This window comes from Rhinoraja longicauda, chromosome 8, assembly GCF_053455715.1.
Source record: "Rhinoraja longicauda isolate Sanriku21f chromosome 8, sRhiLon1.1, whole genome shotgun sequence".
Taxonomy (NCBI): domain Eukaryota; kingdom Metazoa; phylum Chordata; class Chondrichthyes; order Rajiformes; family Arhynchobatidae; genus Rhinoraja; species Rhinoraja longicauda.
The window spans coordinates 55,735,743-55,760,226 of record NC_135960.1 but is presented as its reverse complement, the minus strand read 5'-3'; the positions used below and the strand labels follow the sequence as shown (position 1 = coordinate 55,760,226).

Genomic DNA, 24,484 nt, shown 5'->3' with positions numbered 1-24,484 from the left:
GGGCACTGCTGCACCCATTCTGCAAGGTGAACAAACAAAGCAGTATATCCTACAAATTACAAATCTTAATGTAAATTAAAATTAAAAAAGAACAGATCGTTTACGCTCACTTTTAAGTGGTTGTTAACCCCATTCAACTGTCTGTGGTGCATCCACCCTCAAGCTTCAGTACATTTAGAAGCACCCATGGATTTAATGGTGAAGGCCAGGGGTAGAGTGAGAGGTCAGACCACATGCATCTAATTCTCACATGCTGCCCTCTGTGTTGCAAAGTGCGAGCATGTTAGGCTGGTGTGCATTGGCATACACACTACAGATTGTGGCCAGTTATCTGCGGATATCTTGCGGGCTGTCATATGATGAAAGAATGGAGCGACTGGGCTTGTATTCACTGGAATTTAGAAGGATGAGAGGGAATCTTATAGAAACATATAAAATTATTAAGCGATTGCAGGAAACATGTTCCCAATGTTGGGGAAGTCCAGAACCAGAGGCCATAGTTTAAGAATAAGGGGTAGGCCATTTAGAACTGAGACGAGGAAAAACTTTTTCACACAGAGAGTTATGAATTTGTGGAATTCTCTGCCGCAGAAGGCAATGGAGGCTAATTCACTGGGTGCATTCAAAAGAGAGTTAGATGGAGCTCTTAGGGCTAGCAGAGTCAGGGGGTATGGGGGTATGGCCTACTCGTGCACCTATTGTCCATGTGTCAATGTATCTATGTATCACGCCCTGTGCCTCAGGTTGATGACTGGCATTAGTTCGAGGTGACCAAGTTTTAGGATGAAAAGAAAAAGGAAGTGGAGGAAAGACAAAAGGCAAGGTCTGTGATAGGGCAGAATGTGGGATAGATTAAATTATAAAGGATGTGTTTAGTTTAGAGATACAGAGTGGAAACAGACCCTTCGACCCACCGAGTCCATGCCCACCAGCAATCCCTGTACACTAGCACTATCCGACACACTAGGGACAATTTACAATCTTTACTGAAGCCAATTAATCTACAAACCTATCTGTCTTTGGAGTATGGGAGGAAACCGGAGCACCCAGGGAAAACCCACACTATCACGGGGGGGACAAACAAACTCCGGACAGATAGCACCCGCTAATCAGGATCGAACCCGGGTCTCTGGCGCTGTAAGGCAGCAACCCTACCACTGCAAAACTGTGCTGCCGCGAAGGTGCAACTCAAGAGGGGCTGTTAATAGGACAAGTTAAGGGAAATTCTCTGATGGGAAGTGCAGATGGGTGTGTTAATATCATTACCTGAAACATGGAGCTCAGCAGTGACCCTGTGAGGCAGTATTCAAAAGAAGTGGTGCTTTTATTTCCTTGAGCTTGCATTTCTTTGGAATGAGGGCAGAGAGGTTGGAGTGGGAATGTGATGTAGAATTAAAGGGAGAGCTAACTGGAAGCTCTGGGAGTTGGGGTGTTCAATCTGCATTCATAATAGTTGGGTGGAGGGAGCAGACTGTTGATGACTCCAACTGAAAAAGTCTATGTTAAAAAGTGAACTGCCCAAAAACCTCAGGAACGAGTGGATTTGTGGAATAGGAAGATAAATGACGAATACAATTTAAATGAAAGTTATTCTGCATCTTGCCCGTCATTTCTCCCTGCAGCACTTCACTGCCAATGACAGACTTCTTATATTGTACTTGCCACACTATGCATTGCAACGTCTCACAAACAACCCTGAAACAATTTAGGGTTCAGTACACAAGCAGAGACAGAAAATAGCGAGACAAAAACAGCTTTTCGCACATGCAGTGACATGAAGATATTGGTACTCTGCCAGGTGTTTAATTTATGAGGAAAACTCAATATGTTTAAGTGGCATTGTTTAAAGGTCGATCGGGCTTTAAGATAAAAATAGATTTAATTTGTTCAAGGAGAAATACTATTAAAAAAGGACACGTTAGAAAGCACCTGGAATATTCCTTGCATTACACCCAAAGAAACAATGTTTGTTTGTCTGTATGATTTATGTTCCCTGTTGGATATTTGGCACTTACTGGAATTGTAATTTTTAGACATTCAATGAGTAATTGATAACTATTGCATTTTTGAGTAATTCTTTACGGAGTAACTGGACAATGTAGTTGTGATTGTGGTTGTGGTCCTTTTACTCTGTTTCAAGTACAAGTTAACCTGCAGTTAAGACGTTATGTTTAAATGTCTCAATTGTTGTTATCAGGCAATCTAATAGCAGAAAACCATATCTTTAAAATAAGATGAGGAAATATAGGTTTTGTATTGTACACTCTGAACAAGATTCGATCTAACATCTTTCTTTTTTTTTTTATTAAAAAAAGTATAAGAGCCAGGCCATTTTAATCCAGGTGATTGCTTCCGCAGGTGACCTTAAAATATTGACTTTTTTTCCCCTCTAATCTATTAATCAAGAGCTTATTTTAAATACAACTGAAATCATGACCATGTAATTTAGAAATTAACTTCATGTGGAGTGGCGAAACTGAGTGGCATTCCCACTATTTTTTTCCTACTAAATTTAAAAAATTACACTCGAAGGCTGTAAAATCTGTGGTGCACAATGTTTTACATATGGAGTTGGATTTAAAGCTGCATCACTTCTGAAGGCTGTTCTTAGGAGACTTCTTTTTTTTAAAATGTAGGTAATATTTTTAGTCACTTGTCAATCAACACAAATACTAATTTATTAACAACCGAGGTTTTTTGCTTCTTCCAACCAAATTTTAGGCTATTTTTGATTTGCGTATTTAAAATGCAGTGAAATGTGACCTTTTGGTGTGTTTAATACCATTATTTACAAAAACATTTTATAGCCTTTATTATTCCTGAACATTTAAAAATTGACTAGGATTGAGCCCATCAAGCATTGTATTATTGGTTTTTAAATATTCAGCACTTTATATACTGAATTTTAATTATTAAAACAATACAAAATAACCAATGGCCGTTTTATCAGAATTTAAAAAAGAGTATATGGGGGTGCTCTGCTCTTGGAGACTGCATGATGACGCCAGGTTTTATTTTTGTCTTTGTCAGAGATCTCACTGCTAAGATAATCGTCTGTGAGCCTATTGCAATTTGTTGAGACATAGCAACGGTATTGCCAAGAAAGGGAAGTAAATATAGAAACTCTCTGTTATACCTCTGGAAATTCACAGAATCATAGCAACAGCAGCAATTGTACAGATTTCTCTTGCAATATTCGTTGTAGATTGATGTCCGAATTGAAAACCTAATTCCACATCTACTGAATTGGGTGAAAATACACTCATGAAACAAATCGGTTTATCTGTGATCTGTGAAAGCCAAAATCTCCACTCAAATGAGTCCAGATGATTCCGACACATCATCAGAATCAACTCCCGTCTGAAGAAGTGCCCCAACCTAAAACCTCAGTGTCTATGTTCTCCAGGGACGCTGGACTGTTGTCTTTTATTGTAAACCAGCGTCTGCAGTTTCTTGTATCTGATTCAAAATTATGGGTGATCTTTTGGTAGGTAGGAGAGTGAGAGATCCCATCACTGCAGTTGTGTCCAGAAGAGTTCAGTCTGCAACAAAGCACTTTAACATGTGAGGTCAAATACAACCTGCTCCCTTCACCGAAGCTGAACGTGAATGTAGCGAGGTAATCAAGATCGTGAAACCAGCTGGCCGACTTCATTGAGGTCACTAGCTTATTTATTGCTGTCAAAACTGTTTTAATCTCAGACTTGATTACCTCAATGTTATCTTTACATGATATGATTTAAAAGAAAAATTATTTGAAATTGCCTATTGTTAAGAACCTGCACTTTTATGAATTTGGCAGAGGAGATTTCGAAATCTCCAAAACATAAACGTTTCCCCACATACTTTAGTGATGTAAATTACACTGATGGTCTCCACTGCGCCTCTCAATTGCCCAGACGCAGTCTGAGAAGTGCGATTGTTCCATTATCCTCATCTGTAATTGGTTGTGTGTTGTCTGTCAAAGTGCCAGCCACTTATTCCCATTTGAAACCCAAATACATCCTTTTTATTCCAGAGATTGATGAACACATTCATGCCTCCTGATCACCAATCAAATCATGTCTGGCCCGTTAATTCTTCATGAACCTCAAATTAAATTCCCACATCGTGACGAAATATTGTCAATATTGAGTAGATGGTTGGATTTTCTGCTGTCGGGGGAGAAGTAGATATTTATTCTAACCATATTTCAGAAGTATGAAGTGGGACATAGTTTTTTGCAAACAATCCTTCAGATAATATCTATTGACAAAAGGCTGAGATATATCAGCAATTAATTAATCATTTTCGTAGCATATCTTTAATTTTTAATTTTTCTGCTCCATGCCAAACATGTAACACTGAACAGAAAACTGTTCTCTGAGACCAGCAATTGTTTTGTTTGAGCAAATAGACAATAGACAATAGGTGTAGGAGGAGGCCTTTTGGCCCTTCGAGCCAGCACCACCATTCAATGTGATCATGGCTGATCATTCTCAATCAGTACCCCGTTCCTGCCTTCTCCCCATACCCCCTGACTCCGCTATCCTTTAGAGCTCTATCTAGCTCTCTCTTGAATGCATTCAGAGAATTGGCCTCCACTGCCTTCTGAGGCAGAGAATTCCACAGATCTCAAACCATCTAACTGAAAAAGTTTTTCCTCATCTCCGTTCTAAATGGCCTACCCCTTATTCTTAAACTGTGGCCCCTGGTTCTGGACTCCCCCAACATTGGGAACATGTTTCCTGCCTCTAACATGCCCAACCCCTTAATAATCTTATATGTTTCAATAAGATCCCCTCTCATCCTTCTGAATTCCAGTGTATACAAGCTCCAGTCTTTCAACATATGACAGTCCCGCCATTCCGGGAACTAACCTAGTAAACCTACGCTGCACGCCCTCAATAGCAAGAATATCCTTCCTTAAATTTGGAGACCAAAACTGCACACAGTACTCCAGGTGCGGTCTCACTAGGGCCCTGTACAACTGCAGAAGGACCTCTTTGTTCCTATACGCAACTCCTCTTGTCATAAAGGCCAACATTCCATTGGCTTTCTTCACTGCCTGCTGTACCTGCATGCTTCCTTTCAGTGACTGATGCACTAGGACACCCAGATCTCGTTGTACGTCCCCTTTTCCTAACTTGACACCATTCAGATAATACTCTGCCTTCCTATTCTTACCACCAAAGTGGATAACCTCACACTTATCCACATTAAACTGCATCTGCCATGCATCCTCCCACTCACACAACCTGTCCAAGTCACCCTGCAACCTCAGAGCATCTTCCTCACAGTTCACACTACCACCCAGCTTTGTATCATCTGCAAATTTGCTAATGGTACTTTTAATCCCTTCATCCAAGTCATTAATGTATATTGTAAATAGCTGCGGTCCCAGCACCGAGCCTTGGGGTACCCCATTGGTCACTGCCTGCCATTCTGAAAGGGACCCATTTATCCCCACTCTTTGCTTTCTGTCTGCCAACCAATTTTCTATCCAAGTCAGTACCCTACCCCCAATACCATGTGCTCTAATTTTGCCCACTAATCTCCTATGTGGGACCTTGTTGAAGGCTTTCTGAAAGTCAAGGTACACTACATCCACTGGCTCTCCCCTGTCAATTTTCCTAGTTACATCCACAAAAAATTCCAGAAGATTAGTCAAGATTTCCCCCTCGTAAATCCATGCTGACTCGGAATGATCCTGTTACTGCTATCCAAATGCTCCGCAATTATGTCTTTTATAATTGACTCCAACAACTTCCCCACCATGAACGTCAGACCAACTGGTCTATAATTTCCCGTTTTCTCTCTCCCTCCTTTCTTAAAAAGTGGGATAACATTAGCTACCCTCCAATCCACAGGAACTGATCCAGAATCTATAGAACATTGGAAAATGATCACCAATGCGTCCACGATTTCTAGAGCCATCTCCTTAAGTACCCTGGGATGCAGACCATCAAGCCCTGGGGATTTATCAGCCTTCAGTCCCATCAGTCTACCCAACACCATTTCCTGCCCAATGTGAATCTCCTTCAGTTCCTCCGTCACCCTATCATCTCTGGCCACTAGAACATCTGGGAGATTGTTTGTATCTTCCTTAGTGAAGACAGATCCAAAGTACCGGTTCAACTCGTCTGCCATTTCCTTGCTCCCCATAATAAATTCCCCTGCTTCTGTCTTCAAGGGACCCACATTTGCCTTGACTATTTTTTCCTCTTCACATACCTAAAAAAGCTTTTACTATCCTCCTAGCATACCCTCGTACCTCATCTTTTCTCCCCGTATTGCCTTTTTAGTTATCTTCTGTTGCTCTTTAAAAGAGTCCCAATCCTCTGGCTTCCCACTCTTCTTTGCTATTTTATACTTCTCTTTTATTTTTATGCTGTCCTTGACTTCCCTTGTCAGCCACGGGTGCCTCTTACTCCCCTTAGAATCTTTCCTCCTCTTTGGGATAAATTGATCCTGCAACTTCTGCATTATTCCCAGGAATACCTGCCATTGCTGTTCCACCGTCTTCCCTGCTAGGGCCTCCTTCCAGTCAAATCTGGCCAGCTCCTGCCTCAATGTTATATGAATTGATATAATTTGGAAATGCTTAGAATTACTGCAAATTTTCCCTCACAATTAGATTGGGAGCACAGGGGATTGGTCGTAATATACTGTCTTGAATTAAGGAATGAAGAGACAGAAAGAAAGCAGGAAAAAAATTAAGCATTTTCATGTTGTGAGGCTCAGATAATGGAGTGCTGCAAAGATCAGTGGTGAGGCAGAGGCTTCATAATCTGTTGCAGTGATGTGGATGAAAGGTCCAAGTAAGGGTTACCCAAGATTGCAGATTATTCCACTTGAAGTTGCAGGGAGGCTTCAATGGACATGGATGACTAAATGATTGGCAAGGACAAGGCAGACTAAATATTCCGTGGAAAAGTTTTGAGGTCATCCTCTTGGGTGGAACATTCTGAAAAGCAGATAGTTTTTATAAAATGGTGAGAATTGGAAAGGTATTTTAATTCAAATGGACCTGTATGTCCTTGTGCATAAATCATTAAAAGTTAACATAGGGGCATCATGTGCACCAAGGAAGGTGTATTACTTTCTGGCCTCCGTTGTAGGAGGATTTGAGTAAAAGAGTAAAGAGATCTTAATGCCATTATGTCGGATGAGACAATACCTCAAATACTGTTCAGATCCCATTGACAGGTGCTCCTGCACTCCTGTTATTTTCCACACTCATTTTAAATTTAACACCCCCAATCAGAGTTGTCATCATGAATTACCAATGTCCACGATCATTTCTGTTTCATTGTGTCTCGGTGCTGAAATGGTCCAGTGGAAACTCGGCTTTTATAAAGGTGCACTTGGTATGGCTGGATGAAAATGTCTTGTGGTCAGTGATGGCCCACTAATTGATTAACCATGAGGTTGTAGTCCCACAACTTGGGTCATGGCATACTCCCAATTCAACCTTATCAGATGGAAGTTGCCAGAATCTGTAGCCATATATAATGTACGAGACCAAGTGGACCTATTGGGCCCAAACCTCTCCTGCATCGGTGCAGTGTCATCCCCCTCCCGTCCCCTCCCCCTTCCCCTCCCCCCCCTCAACTCCCCTTATTCTCCCTCCCTCCCCCTCCCTCCCTCGGAGATAGATTTAAACTTTCAAATGTGAATAACTTTTAAAATATAACGCCGATTTCAATGAAACTTCTTCCATTAGCACCAAAGAGACGACGGTGAGTCAGTTGGGCCTAAAATTGTCTCGCTATCGTGTACCGTTTTGGCTGTAGTTCAGGAACAAACAAACAAACAAGAGTTTTAGTATATAGATAGTGCAGCGGAGTACTTGACCACATGTTATTATTTTGGGGGTATGCTCCAGATTATTCCAGTAATATTTCCAAGAATAGCTCGAGCGTATAACATAAAGCAGTATGGCAGCAGAGCAGGCCCGTTGACCCACAATGTATGTGCCAAACATGATGCCAAGACCAAATCTTACCAGCCAGCATGTAATTTGTATCCCTCTATTCTTTGTGTATCCATATGCCCACTCAAAAGTTTCTTAAATGCCACTATTGCATTTCCTTGAACCACCATTCCCAGCAATGCATTCCAGGCACTCACCATCCCCTTTAAACTTTGCCCCTGTTACCTTAAAGCTATGCCCTCCAGCATTTGATTTTTCAATCCTGGGGGAAAGGTTCTGACTGTAAGCCTCTCATAATTTTATATATTTCTTTCATGGCAAGCTCAGAAACAAATGTTGTTACTGCTTAACATGTTATAATGTCATTTTTCCCACAATGGTTATCAGCTACATGTTAGGTATATACAGTGCCCTCCATAATGTTTGGGACAAAGACCCATCATTTATTTATTTGCCTCTGTACTCCCACAATTTGAGATCTGTAATAGAAAAAAATCACACGTGGTTAAAGTGCACATTGTCAGATATGCATAAAGGCCATTTTTATACATTTTGATTTCACCATGTAGAAATTACAGCTGTGTTTATACATAGTCCCCCCATTTCAGGGCACAATAATATTTGGGACACATGGCTTCACGGGTGTTTGTAATTGTTCAGGTGTGTTTAATTGCCTCCTTAATGCAGGTATAAGAGAGCTCTCAGCACCCAGTCTTTCCTCCAGTCTTTCCATCACCTTTGGAAACTTTGCTGCTTATCAACACGAGGACCAAAGTTGTGCCAATGAAAGTCAAAGAAGCCATTATGAGACTGAGAAACAAGAATAAAACTGTTAGAGACATCAGCCAAACCTTAGGCTTACCAAAATCAACTGTTTAGAACATCATTAAGAAGAAAGAGAGCACTGGTGAGCTTCCTAATCGCAAAAGGACTGGCAGGCCAAGGAAGACCTCCACAGCTGATGACAGAAGAATTCTCTCTGTCATAAAGAAAAATCCCCAAACACCTGTCCGAAAGATCAAAAACACTATTCAGGAGTCAGGTGTGGATTTGTCAATGACCACTGTCCGCAGAAGACTTCATGAACAGAAATACAGAGGACACACTGCAAGATGCAAACCACTGGTTAGCCGCAAAAATAGGGTGGCCAGGTTCCAGTTTGCCATGAAGTACTTAAAAGAGCAACCACAGCTCTGGAAAAAGGTCTTGTGGATTAATTTATATCAGAATGATGGCAAGAGCAAAGTATGGAGGAGAGAAGGAACTGCCCAAGATCCAAAGCATACCACCTCATCTGTGAAACACGGTGGTGGGGGTGTTATGGTCTGGGCATGTATGGCTGCTGAAGGTACTGGCTCACTTATCTTCATTGATGATACAACTGCTGATGGTAGTAGCACAATGAATTCCGAAGTGTAAAACACATCCTATCTGCTCAAGTTCAAACAAATGCCTCAAAACTCATTGGCCGGCGGTTCATTCTACAGCAAGACAATGATTCCAAACCTATTGCTCGAGCAACAAAGGAGTTTTTCAAAGCTAAAAAATAGTTAATTCTTGAGTGGCCAAGTCAATCACCCGATCTGAATCCAATTGAGCATGCTTTTTATATGCTGAAGAGAAACTGAAGGGGTCTAGCCCCCAAAACAAGCATAAGCTAAAGATGGCTGCAATACAGGCCTGGCAGAGCATCACCAGAGAAGACACCCAGCAACTGGTGATGTCCATGAATCGCAGACTTCAAGCTGTCATTGCATGCAAAGGATATGCAACAAAATACTAAACATGACTACTTTCATTTACATGACATTGCTGTGTCCCAAACATCATGGTGCCCTGAAATGGGGGGGGGGACTATGTATAAACACAGCTATAATTTCTACATGGTGAAACTAAAATGTATAAAAATGGCCTTTATTAAAATCTGACAATGTGCACTTTAACCACATGTGATTTGTTCTATTACAAATCTCAAATTGTGGAGTACAGAGGCAAATAAATAAATGATTGGTCCTTGTCCCAAACATTATGGAGGGCACAGTAGAAGGTTGTGATTTTAATGTTTAGTTGTTTTTTGAACAAAAGTATTAATTTTATCGCTTTAAGTCAGAGAAAATCAAGATGAAACAATTAATGATCTTGAAATTCGTTATTTTTTTGTCCCATTTCTTTGATTGCCCACTCTAAAGTTAATTGGTTGATTAATTTGGATACTTTGACAGATGCAGATAATGGCAGTCCTTGCTCTCTGCTGGTAAGCTGCTCATATGATAATGGAAGTTTTTTGATCCAGCTTCTCCAATTTTTGTATGTCAGGCTGAATGTTTAAATGAATTTCACTATAAATGAATTTCTTTAAAGGAAGCTTTAAGTATCAATTGAAAATAACATCTGATTTGGAATTATAATTCTAGGCTTTGGTACGGGTGCAATAAAGCCAGCCCTTCAGATTTTACTGAATTCTTAACATAGGGGAGATGTAAGTACTGGCAATCCATGCATTGCAGAGAGGGTATATTTCTAGAATAGTCCATATACTTTTCCACATTGCAGACCCAGCATTTGTACATGCGTCAAGAAATGCGAGTTGGAAAATAATAGAATTTATGTTAACTAATTACCTTTCTTCATGTAAATTCCATGACAGTGAATTTTATTACATATCATGTTTTTGGGTAGTAATTTGTGAATTTGTAAGGGTGAATTTCCATTACTTGAACAGCCGTAATGCGGGGGTCGACTTCACTAGGCATTTACTAAAGCAACCTTAAATGTTGTGCAATGAAAATTCACCCAACTTTAAATGGTTGCACTTTATGTATGTTTTAAAGTGCATAAATGGTTTTTGAAATCAAGCTTTATGACATATTTAATTTTGGTGAAGGAACTAAGGGAATAATTTTTCTGAGAGGCTCATCTGTTCTGGGTAACAAATGGAAATGGTAGGTGTTGTGTTCGATAAATTACTGGATTCAGATAACAGTTTTGATTCACTCAGTAATTTATTACAATACTAAATACACTCACGTATCCTTGAAAATCCCCGAACGCACTCGCAAACCCCGAGTACACAGCAGAGCATGCCGCAGGATGTTTCTACATACACTCACGTTAACCCGTACACACTCGCAAACTCATCAGGACACGCCACAGGATGTTTCGTTGATCAACTGGCACCGGTCGTGACACGGTGAGGTTCCCTCACCGAAAGGGCCCCCAACACCATCCTTTATGGCATTTCTTATCAGAGCAGAACGCGCACCACTGCCCCCACCCCGAGCCAATCATAAGCCCCGCTTGTCTGCAATGTTTCTGTGCTTCTAGTGACAGGGGACAAAGGTGGTCTACCCAACTATTGCTGTTGTGTTGTGTTTGCCATCGTTACGCTTTCCAATGGAATGGCCTGGAAAGGCTGTGTTCCCAGGCAATGATCACAGGTGCGAGGAGATGACGCGTCAGGAAACTTTTTTCAAGAGGCTATGGAATGTAGGGCTGCTAACTTAGCTGATAGCTCCATTTCACATTTTAGCGGAAATTGTCAGTTTAACCCTTACACTACAGTAGGGCAGCACAGTGGTACAGCGCTACAGTTTCTGCATTGCAGCATTAGAGACCCAGATTTGATCCTGACGATGGGTGCTGTCTATATGCAGTTTGTATGTTCTCCCTGCGACCATGTGGGTTTTCTCCGGGTGCTCCGGTGTCCTCCCACATTCCAAAGATGCGATGGTTTGGAGGTTAATTGGCTTATGTAAATTGTAGATTATTCCTGGTGTAGAATAGTGGTAGTATACAGGGTGATTGCTGGTCAGTGCAAACTCGTTGGGCTGTAGGGCCTGTTTCCATGCTGTATCTTTAAAGTCTAAAGTATTATACTTTGACCGACCTGGGGCGAAAGGACAAAATTAAATGTTACAATGGGCTGTCCTTGTCCTCCATTTCCCTGCAGAGTTCCTACTTTAAATGCATTATTCCACTCAGTGTGTTCAATCTGCTTGTCAAGTTCTCTCTGTAGCACAGGCTGCTTGTAATACATTGGCAATGTCACGGAAGGTGGACTCAGCAATCCGTATTCTCAATGACGAATTGTGTCTTGAATAGTCTCTGGTCTGCTAAGCATTTTTATTTTTTATTTTCCAATTTAGAAATTGTCAAAAGTACAAGGTTCATTTTTATGGAAGAAGAAGCATTCATTCATTATGAGTTTAATCTGCATTTAAACAACATCTTTCATTTATCAAAGTAGAAAACCCTTGAGGCGCATGAGAAAAAGTGAATAAAGAGCCATAGTGGGGCGCCGCACGATGGCTGCCTCGCCAACGGTCTGTCTTCGTCTTTTCCTTCTTTGTGTTTTTAGTTTGTTGTAAAATGTATGTTTTAGTTTATCTGTAGTTTTGTATTATTGGGGGGGGGGGGGTGGGGGAATTAAAAAAAATCTCTTACCTCGATGGAGATGCAACTTTTTCCGTGTCGTATCTCCGTCCGCACTGCGGCCTAACATCGTGGAGCTGGTGGCCTCTTGTCAGGGACTTATAGAGCTCCAAAACCATGGATCCTACGGGTTTCTAACATCTCGGAGTGGGCGATCCCTTTGCCAGGGGTCGGCCGTTGATGTTCCAACCTGCGGGAGCTGCAGACTTTAACATGGTGGAGCACGCTGCTCCTGGTTAGGGACCGATTTCGGGTACTCCAAGCCGCAGGAGTTTTCGAGTTTCCGATGCGGGAGCTTAGACCGCCCAGATGCGGGAGCTCGATTCCCGGCTGAGGATGGTTCGATTCCCCTGACTGCGGGAGGAAAGGAGGAAAGAAGATAAGACTTTATTGCCTTCCATCACAGTGGGGAATGTGGAGGAGCCGCCATGGTGGATGTTTATGTCAATTTTTATGCCGTTGTGGGTCCTGTTGCTTTTTTGTTATGACTGTATGGCAAATCAAATTCCTATAAAATTATGAATATGTTGCAAAACATACTTGGCTAATAAATTACGATTATGATACTGTCAACTGAAGTTCAATGATTGCTCGAAGGTATCACAAAATGCTGGAGTAACTCAGCGGGTCAGGCAGCATCTCGGGAGAGAATGAATGGGTGATGTTTCGGGTTGAGACCCTTCTTCAGACTGATGTCAGTGGAGGGGGCGGGACAAAGAAAGGATGTAGTTGGAGATAGGAAGACAGTGGGAGAACTGGGAAGGGGAGGGGAAAGAGAGGGACAGAGGAGCTATCTAAAGTTAGAGAAATCAATGTTCATACCGCCGGGTTGTAAGCTGCCCAAGCGAAATATGAGATGTTGTTCCTCCAATTTGCGGTGGGCCTCACTATGACAATGGAGGAGGCCCATGACAGAAAGGTCGGAGTGGGAGGGGGAGTTGAAGTGCTGAACCACCGGGAGATCGTTGGTTAAGGCGGACTGAGCGATGGTGTTGAGCGAAACGATTGCCGAGCCTGCGTTTGGTCTCGCCGATGTAGCGAAGTTGATATCTGGAACAGTGGATACAATAGATGAGGTTGGAGGAGGTGCAGGTGAACCTCTGCCTCACCTGGAAAGACTGTTTGGGTCCTTGGATGGAGTCGAGGGGGGAGGTCAAGGGACAGGTGTTGCATCTCCTGGGGATGCAGGGGAAAGTACCTGGGGAGGGGGTGGTTTGGATAGGAAGGGACGAGTGGACCAGGGAGTTACGGAGGGAAAGGTCTCTGCAGAAAGCAGAAAGGGGAGGGGATGGGAAGATGTGGCCAGTAGTGGGATCCCGTTGTAGGTGACGGAAATGTTGGAGGATAATTTGTTGTATATGCTGGCTGATGGGGTGGAAGGTGAGGACAAGGGGGACTCTATCCTTGTTACGAATGGGGAGAGGGGGAGCAAGAGCGGATGATTGCTCTCTCATTTCTGAGAGATTGTGTGTTCCAAGACATGAGCACATAATCCATTGAGCGAGCACCAGGGGTTTAAATGTTTCAAACAAGATGTTAAATTGATGCCCAGCCTGCTCTTTCTCGGAGGAGAATTGTCATAGCCAGTTAAAATATCTGTTTTTATTATTATTATTACACTGTTTCTTTTTCCACCTTGCTGTGTGCAAATGGCTGCTGCATTTACAAATTAAGCTAAATGTCGAATCCATGAAAAACTTGCAGAAAAAAATGCCAATTGTTTCCTTCTGTCACCAGCCCGTATTTTGATTTAATTTCAACATTAATTGATGCACTATGTGATTTTGACAGTCAAGATGGAAAGAAAATATATTATCCTCAAAGGGCGAGGTTAATTTTTCAAATTTACAATCTATCTTAAATTGGGAATTCAGGTATAAATATCAAGATTATTTTTCCCCTCCTTGCTATTTTGGTATTACCTATAAGAAAGGTTGGACAATCTTGGATTGTTTTCTCTGGAATGTCAGATGTTGAGAGACCTCATAGAAGTAAATAAAATGATGAAAGGCATAGATAGGGTATCTAGCAGGAACCTGTATTACACGATAGAAATGTCAAGCATGAGAAAGCATAGCTTTAGGGTGAGAGGGGCAAAGCTTAAAGGAGATATGCGGAGAAAGATTTTTACACAGAATAGGGGTGAGTGCCTGGAATGCGTTGTCAGTGGTGGTGATGAAAGCGTACATTTAAGAGGCTTTTAGATGGGCATATGGAGGAAATAGAGAGATATGGATCATGCGCAGGCAGAGGAGATTAATTCACCTTGGCATTGTGTTTGGCACGGACATTGTGGGCTGAAGGCCCTGTTCCTGTGGTGTACTGTTCTATTGGTAGTGATTGCATTAAACTGGTAAATTGGAGCCCTTAGGGTCAGTCTATTTGGCCGTGGTATGACAGGGACAGGTGAAGCATTCTTAGAATCCAAAGATTCGAGTTCTGAATTTTCAATTAAATGCAGTGTTTTGGACATCATGACCAAATTTGGGATTTTTGATTCATTTAATCTGTCCGTGGCCTTGTATTTAATTAATTAACGCAGCTGAACCAACAGTACCTCACAATGATTATATTATTAACTATTAAAATTCTCAAACTAGGAAATCTCATCAGCATCATTCTCAATTTCAATTCAGATTAGGTTTATGTACATCATTAAAATTTGATCTTGTTCCCTTCTAAAGGTTATCCCAAAGAGGAGACAGCATTTTGAAATCAAAGAAGATCATGCCTTTCATGATGCAAGTATGAAAATGATTAGAATGCATCATATCAGATCATTTGTTGAACCTTTGTCTATCAAGAAAATGCCTCTTGAAGTACAGTTTGAACACCGATTTTCCAGCACCCTCGGTTCCAGAGCCTTTCTGGATTATCTGTTTCTTTGGACCAACAGAGGTCACTTGATAATGAAACGACAACACATCACTTGTGACACCTGGGGAGAGAACTTTCTTCGGGTTTGGAAAATCTGTGTTCAACCTGTATAAGGGAGAACAACTTGTTTTGTGGATGAGATATCATAGTCTGTATTTTCATGCTGCTTCAAATTGTTTGTTTTGTCACTTTACCTTTCTTTCCCTCCGGGACAGACTCCACAGCCCACATTTGTGAAGAGTCATGAAGTTATACGATGCATAAACAGGCTCTTCCACCCAACCTGTCCATGCCGACCAAGATGTTTATCTGAGTTAGTCCCATTTGCCTTCATTCCACTCACATCCCTCTAAACCTTTCCAATCCACGTGCTAATCCAAATATCTGTTAAATGTTGCACTTGTACCCACCTTTACAGCTTCCTCTGGCAGTTCACTCCATGTACCCACCTTCTGCTGTGTGAAAAAGTTGCCCCTCAGATGCCTTTAAGACTTCACCAATAAGTTATTCAAGCCCATATGAAGCTTTACCTATTTGGAGTAAACAAGGAAGTAAACTGGCCGCATTGAGTTAAATTATTATTTCCAAGTGTGAGGACACTTTCAAGGTGTGCTATTTATTACTCAGTCTCAGTGGCACCCAGGTGTAAGTAGTAAGTAGTACATGTGGAGTGTCACTCTGTCAGGGTTCAATGGGTCTCGTCATTTAAAAAAATTAGACTTTTTTTTACCTTGTGTCCTCTGTTTTTCCCCTGCTGAAACCATCCTCTTTATTTCAGTCACTGTTCCTGATTCCACTACATTTCCTTTCCAATTTACATGTTCTTGTCTAGACATTGTGTGCAACACTTCACAGATGTCGTTCCTGGCTTTGTTTTATACTCGCTACCTTGCAGGAGTAGAGCATTTTCCATCCTGTACTTGCTGTAACTCATGAGAGGAAATATGATGAAGCAAGGGGGATAAGTTTTTTATTTAAAGGTACTTGTTTTTTGTTGACCAGTTATAGGCGCTATTGGGACATAATAAAATTAATCTGGACTCAGCTTCATAAATTGTCCCATTTTTGTGAGAATCTTAGTATTTTCAAGGCACTGCTTGCCAGTGGTTGGGACTAAAAGATAGATTGCATTTAGCTCCACCAGCCCTCTCTTCAGTGTGAACTTCAGGAAAACAGCCCCACTCTTTCCTGCCGACAACATTCCATTTTCATAGAACATGGAGTGCCACACAGGAAGAGGCCCTTCTCCCCACAATGTCTGCCGAACACGATGCCTAGATCAGCTCTTATCTGCCTGCGTATAATGCATATCTCCCCATTCTCTGCATATCCATGTGCCTATCCAAAAGTCTCTTGAAGGCCACTATCATATCTGCGTCCACCATCACCCTCAGCAGCGCGACCCAGGCACTTGTCAACCTCTGTGTAAAAAAAACTTGCCCTGCACATTTCTAAACCTTGCCCCTTTCACCTTAAAGCTATGCTCTCTATTTTTGATATTTCCATCCGCGGAAGAATATTCTCAATGTCTACCTTATCTCTGGCTCTCAGAAATGTATTTACTTCTCTCAGGTCTCCCTCAATTTTTTATTCTTCTATCAGGTAAACTCTAGTGCTCCAGAGAAAAGAGTAGGTCTGTTCAATCTTTCCCTATACATAATACCCCTTTATCCAGTCATCAGTCTGGTAACCCTTCTCTGCAAGCTTTCCAAAGCCTCACATCCTTCCTGTAATGGGGCAACTAGAACTGCTCCAATATTCCAAATGTCATCTAATCAAAGTAAAGCTGCGTCGTCACTTCTTGACTCTTATACTCAATGCTCTGACCAATGAAAGTTAGCATACCATATGCCTTCTTTACCACTCTATCTACTTGGGCACCACTTTTAGGAGGCCATTCTATGGTCTCCCTTGATTGTGCCATTTAGGATGCTGTGAACGAGAGCCATCTCATGATTTTAGTTGGAAATGGTCGAAGGTCATTTCAAGTGGACCGTCTATAGCCTAATGAGGAAATCATTCCATTAGTCTCCCCTGAGATTGAATGTAGATCTCAGAGATAAAGCATCTCACGCTATGCTGTCTAACAATCCATTCTGGTATGTTTCTGATCCCTCCTTTCAATATGGCGGAAGCATGATTGCAATAATCAGTCAAGTTTTCTATATAATCTTTTTTGGCTGTGGTCAACAATTCCAATATGCTTTTAGGCTATAGGACAATAGCACTAGGAGTAAACCACTTGGCTTCTCAATCCTGCCTCACCATTTAATTCATGGCTGATTCTGTTCCAGATTTCAACTCCTCTGGACCAGAATCCCATAAAGCCTCCAATTCTCCAATCTTTCAAAATCTTTATCTACTTCCACTTTAAATACTTAATCATGATTAAACTCAAATACCACCTCTCTACCAATAACCTGTATGAAACTTTCCAATCCGGATTCCGCTCAAACCACTATACTGAAACTGCGCTCCTCAAAATCACAAACGACATTCTCCTCTCCTCCGACGCTGGCAACCTCAACATCCTCATCCTACTTGACCTCAGCGCCGCCTTTGACACCATAAATCACTCCATTCTCCTCACCCGACTTGAAACCTCCCTTAACATCACCGGAAAAGCCCTATCCTGGTTCAAATCTTACCTCTCTGACAGACACCAGTTCATCTCCATTAACAACTGTAAATCCCCCACCGCTCCCCTCCCCCAAGGTGTTCCCCAAGGCTCAGTCCTTGGCCCCCTCCTCTTCATCCTCTACCTGTTCCCCCTTGGTCAATTAATCCGCCGTCATGGTCTCAACTTCCACTGCTTCGCCGATGATATCCAGCTCCTCATCTCCACCAAGTCAATTTCCCCCACCACACACTCTACACTGACAAACTGCATCACTGAAATAAAATCTTGGCTTCAATCAAACTTCCTCAAACTCAATTGCAACAAATCTGAAATCATCATCATTGGTCCAAAAAAGCTCACCAAATCCACCCAAAACTTCATCCTCAACATTGATGGTCTCCCAGTATCCACCTCACCTCACATCCGGAATCTTGGAATCATCCTTGATCAAACCCTCTCCTTCGACAAACACATCAAACACATCACAAAGACAGCCTTCTTCCACCTCAAAAACATTGCCCGTCTCCGTCCATCCCTCTCCTCCACAGCTGCAGAAACCCTCATCCACGCCTTCATCACCTCCCGTCTGGACTACTGCAACAGCCTCCTCTATGGCGCACCCTCAAAAATCATCAATAAACTTCAATACATTCAAAACTCCGCTGCCCGTCTACTCACACACACCTCGATCCGTGACCATATCACCCCCGTACTTTATAAACTCCACTGGCTCCCCATCCCCCAGAGAATCCAGTACAAAATCCTCCTCATAACCTACAAAGCCCTCCATAACCTGGCCCCATCCTACCTGACCGACCTCCTCCACAGGCACACTCCCACCTGCACCCTCCGCTCTGCCGCTGCCAATCTCCTATCCCCCCACATCCGGACCAAACTCAGATCCTGGGGGGACAGGGCTTTCTCCATCGCTGCTCCCACCCTATGGAACTCACTACCCCAAACCGTTAGAGACTCCTCCACACTCACCACATTCAAAACATCGCTGAAGTCTCACCTGTTCAGTACTGCCTTCAACCACTGAAGGTCACCTCACCTTCTGTCTCCTTTCTCTGTTCATTTATTTATTTACTTATTTATCTATTTATTCATTTCCCTATGTTCTCAAAATCTCTGTAAAGCGTCTTTGAGTATAAGAAAAGCGCTATATAAATAAAATGCATTATTATTATTATTATTATGATACTGCATCCACAACTCTCTGGGGTAGAGAATTCTAGCGATATACTACTCTCTGCTAAGATAAATTTTGTGTACCTTGATTTTAAAAGTCTCTTGTCTCTAACTACATTCCGTTCGAGACGCTTCCGTTATTAAAACATCTTGACATCCACCCTGTGATGCCCCCTTCGAATCTTCTATGTTTCAGTCAGACTATTTGAAGTCTGAAAAATACAGACCCAGTTTAGCTCCTCTTGATTGTATAGTCCTCTTAATCTAAGGATTAGCCTGGTGAATCTCCTTTTGGATTGCCTCCAGTGCTGCTCTATCCTTTCTTATGTAAGAGGACTAAGACTGTGCAGAGTACACAGGTTGAGGTCTCACCAATCCAATGTACAATTGCAGCAAAACCTTCTCTGTTTTTAAACTCTAATCCCTTTACAATAGAGGTCAATCTGCCATTTGTCACTTTCACTGCTTGTTGCACCTTCCTGGTGAATTTTGTGGTTCATGTTCAACATGAGCCTTCTGTACTTCACTCATTTGCTGTTTTTTCATTCAGATAATCATCTGGCTTTGATTTTACACTTTCCTATAATAAACTCCCATTTCCCAAGATTTAGTGAGCTTGGTCTATCTATATTCCCTGCAAAGGCACGATATTCTCATTTAACATGCCCTTCCACTTTCTCTCATGCCATTGGCAAACTTTGGTTCCTTACATACTGCCCATTCCTCCTGATTACTTACTGTAAATAGTAAGTAATTGTAAATTATGAATGTTTTGCTCTGTGATGGAATACTTTAAATCTCATCAAGAACTACAGCAATAACATGAGCAATAACCCTATTAATTCAAAATGATAATTGCTACTGATAATGGTGCAAATTACAACATCAACAGCAGCTTTTGTTTATTCGGTGCGTTTAATGTAATAAATTATCCATAGCCACTTCGCAGGAGATCCATCAAAGAAAATTTGTTAACAAACCATGTTGGATCGTAGTATAGAGGACTGACATAGTTTTAAGGAGACTCTTTTAAAAAAAGAGCAAGGTGTAACTGCATCAATTTTAAGATGCATGCACGCATGCATTGAAGAGATTGGAATGCAACTGCAGCCTGGATTGCAGGAGCGCAGAATTCCTGGATATTTCTTTCTTTGAGTTGTTCATGGGTTCTTAGTGCTACGTCACAGACAGTATTTCTTCCATTTGTTTCCTAAATGCCTTAAACAGCAAGACATGTTTTAAACAGCCTTCCTGAGCTACTCAAGTACCTGAGATAAAGAGATAAAGCCCTGAGATCCCAAGTTAGGAGTTACAGGAATCTGATCCAAGCCCCGCAAAGGATGGGAATTATGTTTCCAGAGCCGGTTGCTGTGTGACTTGTGGATGAATTTAGAGGTGGTGGAGGCATTTTCATGTACATGCTGCCCTTGTCCTTATCAAGCAGTGGCGCCTGTGGATTTGGTTGGTGCTGTTGAAGAAACGCTGGATGGTTTATGGATTTAATTTTATTGATGCATGGTTCCTTGAAATTCGAGTCGCAGGTAGATAAGGTGGTCAAAACGGCTTTTGGCACATTGGCCTTCATCAGTCAGAGTGTTGAGTATAGAAGTTGGGAGGTCATGTTGCAGTTGTATAAGACCACCTTTCGAGTATTGTGTTCAGTTCTGGACACCATGTTATAGAAAAGATATTGTCAAGCTTGAAAGGGTTCAGAGAAGATTTACGAGGATGTTGCCAGGACTAGAGGGTCTGAGCTATAGGGAAAGGTTGAGTAGGCTGGGTCTCTATTCCTGGAGCGCAGGAGAATGAAGGGTGATCTTATAGACCATGAGAGGAATAGATCGGGTAGATGCACATACTCTCTTGCCTAGAATAGGGGAATCAAGGACTAGAGGACATAGGTTCAAGGTGATGGGAAAAATATTTAATAGGAATCTGAGGGGTAACTTTTTCACACAAAGGGTGGTGGGTGTATGGAATAAACTGCCAGATGAGATAGTTGAGGCTAGGGCTATCCTAACGTTCAAGAAACAGTTAGACGGGTACATGGATAGGACAAGTTTGAAGGGATATGGACCCAGCGCAGGCTGGTGGGACTAGTGTAGCTGGGACATGTTGGCCAGTGTGGGCAAGTTGGGCCGAAGGGCCTGTTTCCACACTGTATCACTCTATGACTCTGTGATAGCCGACAGTGGAGCCATATGGCACCCTGGGCCCTGTTCCAGGTGATCACCATCCTCAACTGAAGTAATTAAGTTTGAAATGTGCTTCTGGGTGTACTGTAGAGTTTGAAAATATTGAAGCAGAATAGGATTATTGTCTGTTCCCTTTAAGATAACATGTTCTCTGACTTTGCCGGAGTAATTTAACTTCAAACTTTTCGTACCATCTGATAGTTTTTTGCTTTAAAGTGTCGTCACTGATTGTATGTTCTTGCTATGATCTGGCCACAAAGAAATATGCCTGGTACTTCTTAGAAAGAATGCATATTCCAGAAACATCACCGTTATTTTCTGATAAAGAATCCCCGCCAAGGAAATGCACCAATAGATGTTTCAGTAGTGACCCCTAATTGGAGATACACTGGCAAACAAAAAGTTTAGTTTAGTTTAGAGATAGAGCAGGAAACAGGTCCTTCAGCCCACTGAGTCCGCATCAACCAGCGATCCCCGCACAGTAACACTACCCTACGCACATTATTTTACATTTTATACCAAGCCAATTAACCTACAGACCTGTACGTCTTTGGAGTGTGAGAGGAAACTGAAGATCTTGGAGAAAACCTACAGAGATCACAGGGAGAGTGCACAAACTCCGTACAGGCAAGCGCCCGTAATCAGGATTGAACCCAGATCTCTGGCGCTGTAAGGCAGTAGCTCTAATGCTACGCCTTAACATTGCTGCCCATGTTTTGCCCTTGTTTTACCTAATAATGTCATAAATGCTAACTTCATCTGTGAAAATGGCAGCTCACCTCCTCCCCTTAAAAGGACCAGGCAACAGTCATTCATCCGACCACAACATACTCTCATGAAATTAGAACAGAGGTATAGGAAATAGATGGGACATGGTTGATGGCTCCGTCAACAATGGGAAAGGGGAATCGCAGTGAAGGAAGGCACCTCGGTGGCATGTGTGCAAAATGTCACAAACAAAGCACCTCCGATAGAGACTAGGAAACTGAGAATTGAATTTCCACACTGCTTTTGCTTTCACATGGTTCATCCTGAAAGGGAAGGGAAGGGAATCAGAGATGGATCATGTAAAAGTAAGAAGAGATAAGAAATTGGCATCAGATGTAATCTGAACTAGCTTCTCACCATCTCTGCTCCCAAGAAGAGTACGAATGGAAAATTCCCGGACTTTCCACCTGACTACCCCTCACACTGTAAAAGATCTTCACAGTTTCCCATCACCAGGCACATCTTTTTGTTCTCCCCTTTGCATTCATCATTCTGAAGGAACCATTCCCTTCACAACTCCCTGGTCTGCTCCTCCTTCCCCAACAAACCTTCCCCATCTCAGTCTCAATCCCACTCAACCTCAGCAGGTGTAACATATTTTCCTTTACCTCATACCTTCCCACTACTTAGTTACTCAAACAATTCTGCTCCTTAGAATTTAGTGCATTCCATTCATCCACATTGGAGAAATTAGATGCAGAGAGGATGAACTTCATGGAGCACCTTGATGCAATATAGGATAATCCTGACCTCTCAGTCACTTTAAACCTCTACTCCACTCTCACTTGAACTCTTTGTTCCATACTCTTGCGGACTCTCCCATTGCACGGACTGTATAATTGCAGTCAGACATTCACTTTAATGCACACATTATTTTGTAATAAAGACTGAAATAACATTGGCAATTGTTTCCTTACTTGCTTACTGTCCTGTTGCCATCTCCCGTGACCAGGATGTCCTTGGCTTTTCTGCCCATGGTGAAAGAAGATGCTATCCTGCTGAGGCGTTTTGATAAAACATTAAAAAAAATCCTCTGGCAAGAAATCAATTTTGTTGCACAATCTGACAGAAGCTGGAGAAGAAACAATTGCTCTAGAAATCTGTTCTACTTTTATTCTACATGTCATTTGTCATCCTCCAACAACGTTGCTTCCGTCTCCTGCCCCCATTCCCACCAGAATTTCACTTGCAGTGTATGTGCTGTATCGGTATTATGTTAAAGATAATGTAAATATTGCAGATCGTCCCTTTACACTGGTGTAAGAGAAAGATAATAGGCTTGAAGGTCAAGCTCAAGCTAAAATAAAATCAACATTGTAATTATCATCGGATTAGATAAGACTCAGGATAATATGTTCTAGCAGTGCATAATGTTGTTGGCACAAGATACAGAAGCTTGCTTTCAGCTATGCATTCATCACAATACTTCTGCTGTCATCATTCTGTGAAATGTCACGGTGCCCTTGTCATCAACAAAATCTTTATTTTTGGTCAGCCACCTTTGCAGCTTCATTTTTCTTTGTTGTTGAAAAAAATGATATATCCTTTGATCCTGGGTCTTCAACTAAATTTATTGCATGTTCCCAGTTGACTTTGAGACAGGTGATGTCTTGAATCTGTTGCATTTATGGTCTGGGTACGCCAAGAGCACATGTTGAAGCCCCCGGGGGTTTCAGGAAGAAGGAAGGGGGGAGGATTTTGTAGTTACCTAAAATGGGGAATTTAATAAAATTGAAGAATGTTCCTTTTTCTGAGCCAGCTGAGTAAAATCTGTTTTATCACCCCACTGGTATCAGGTTTGAGACCCATAGCTGACCAACAATCACAGCCTCATGAGATAGCACCAACGCCTCGAAGAACTGACTTCAGTCCAACTGTTGTCTCATGCTGCCTTATCAACAACATTTTCACCATTTTAAGAGGCTGCTCATGGTTCGAGTTCAGCAACACCCACGATTCCGCTATCAAAGAATATCTGCTTGCCTAGTGGATGATGTTGACAACATTTGGACAAGATGACCAATATCAGTTCATATTGCGACATTGGAATACTTGCAATCTCCAGAAGGGAAGGCCTAACTCATGACTTTAAATAACCAGGCATCTACTGTCAACAGCAAGTGATCTAGTAAGCTTGGGCTGGTCTGCATTTAGCATGTGGGCTAACTGCATAAACACCTCATCTACAGGAGTAGGCTATAACTCCACCCAAAGTACACACTGCCCACTCCCTCAAAGCATCTCAGCTATCCATGAAACTCACTTCATGTCTGTGTTTGACTATTTGCTACTTACCTCAATGAAATGGCAACAGTGCATCCCATCAGTGGGATATACTCTGCTCAAAAGCACCTTGCCTCCCTCTGGTATAAATGATGAAGGACAAATTCAGCCGGATGATAGAACCTTTTGCAGGTCGCAAATCCCTGTGAGAGAACGGAGATGAGGAAAAACTTTTTCAGTCAGAGAGTTGTAAATCTGTGGAAT

The 24,484-nt window shown here is 42.0% G+C and overlaps 1 protein-coding gene across 2 annotated transcripts in view; it reads left to right on the top strand.

Moving 5' to 3' along the window:
• Positions 1-24,484, top strand: part of znf385b (zinc finger protein 385B) — a 342,637-nt gene that overhangs the window by 48,091 nt on the left and 270,062 nt on the right. Inside the window, exon 1 of one of the 2 annotated variants that reach the window (XM_078404020.1) lies at positions 10,154-10,169. The exons of the other annotated variant lie outside the window; for it this stretch is intronic. The gene's annotated coding sequence lies outside the window, so the exon portion shown is untranslated. Of the gene's footprint in view, positions 1-10,153; positions 10,170-24,484 lie in introns of those variants that run through there. 2 annotated transcript variants of the gene reach the window in all.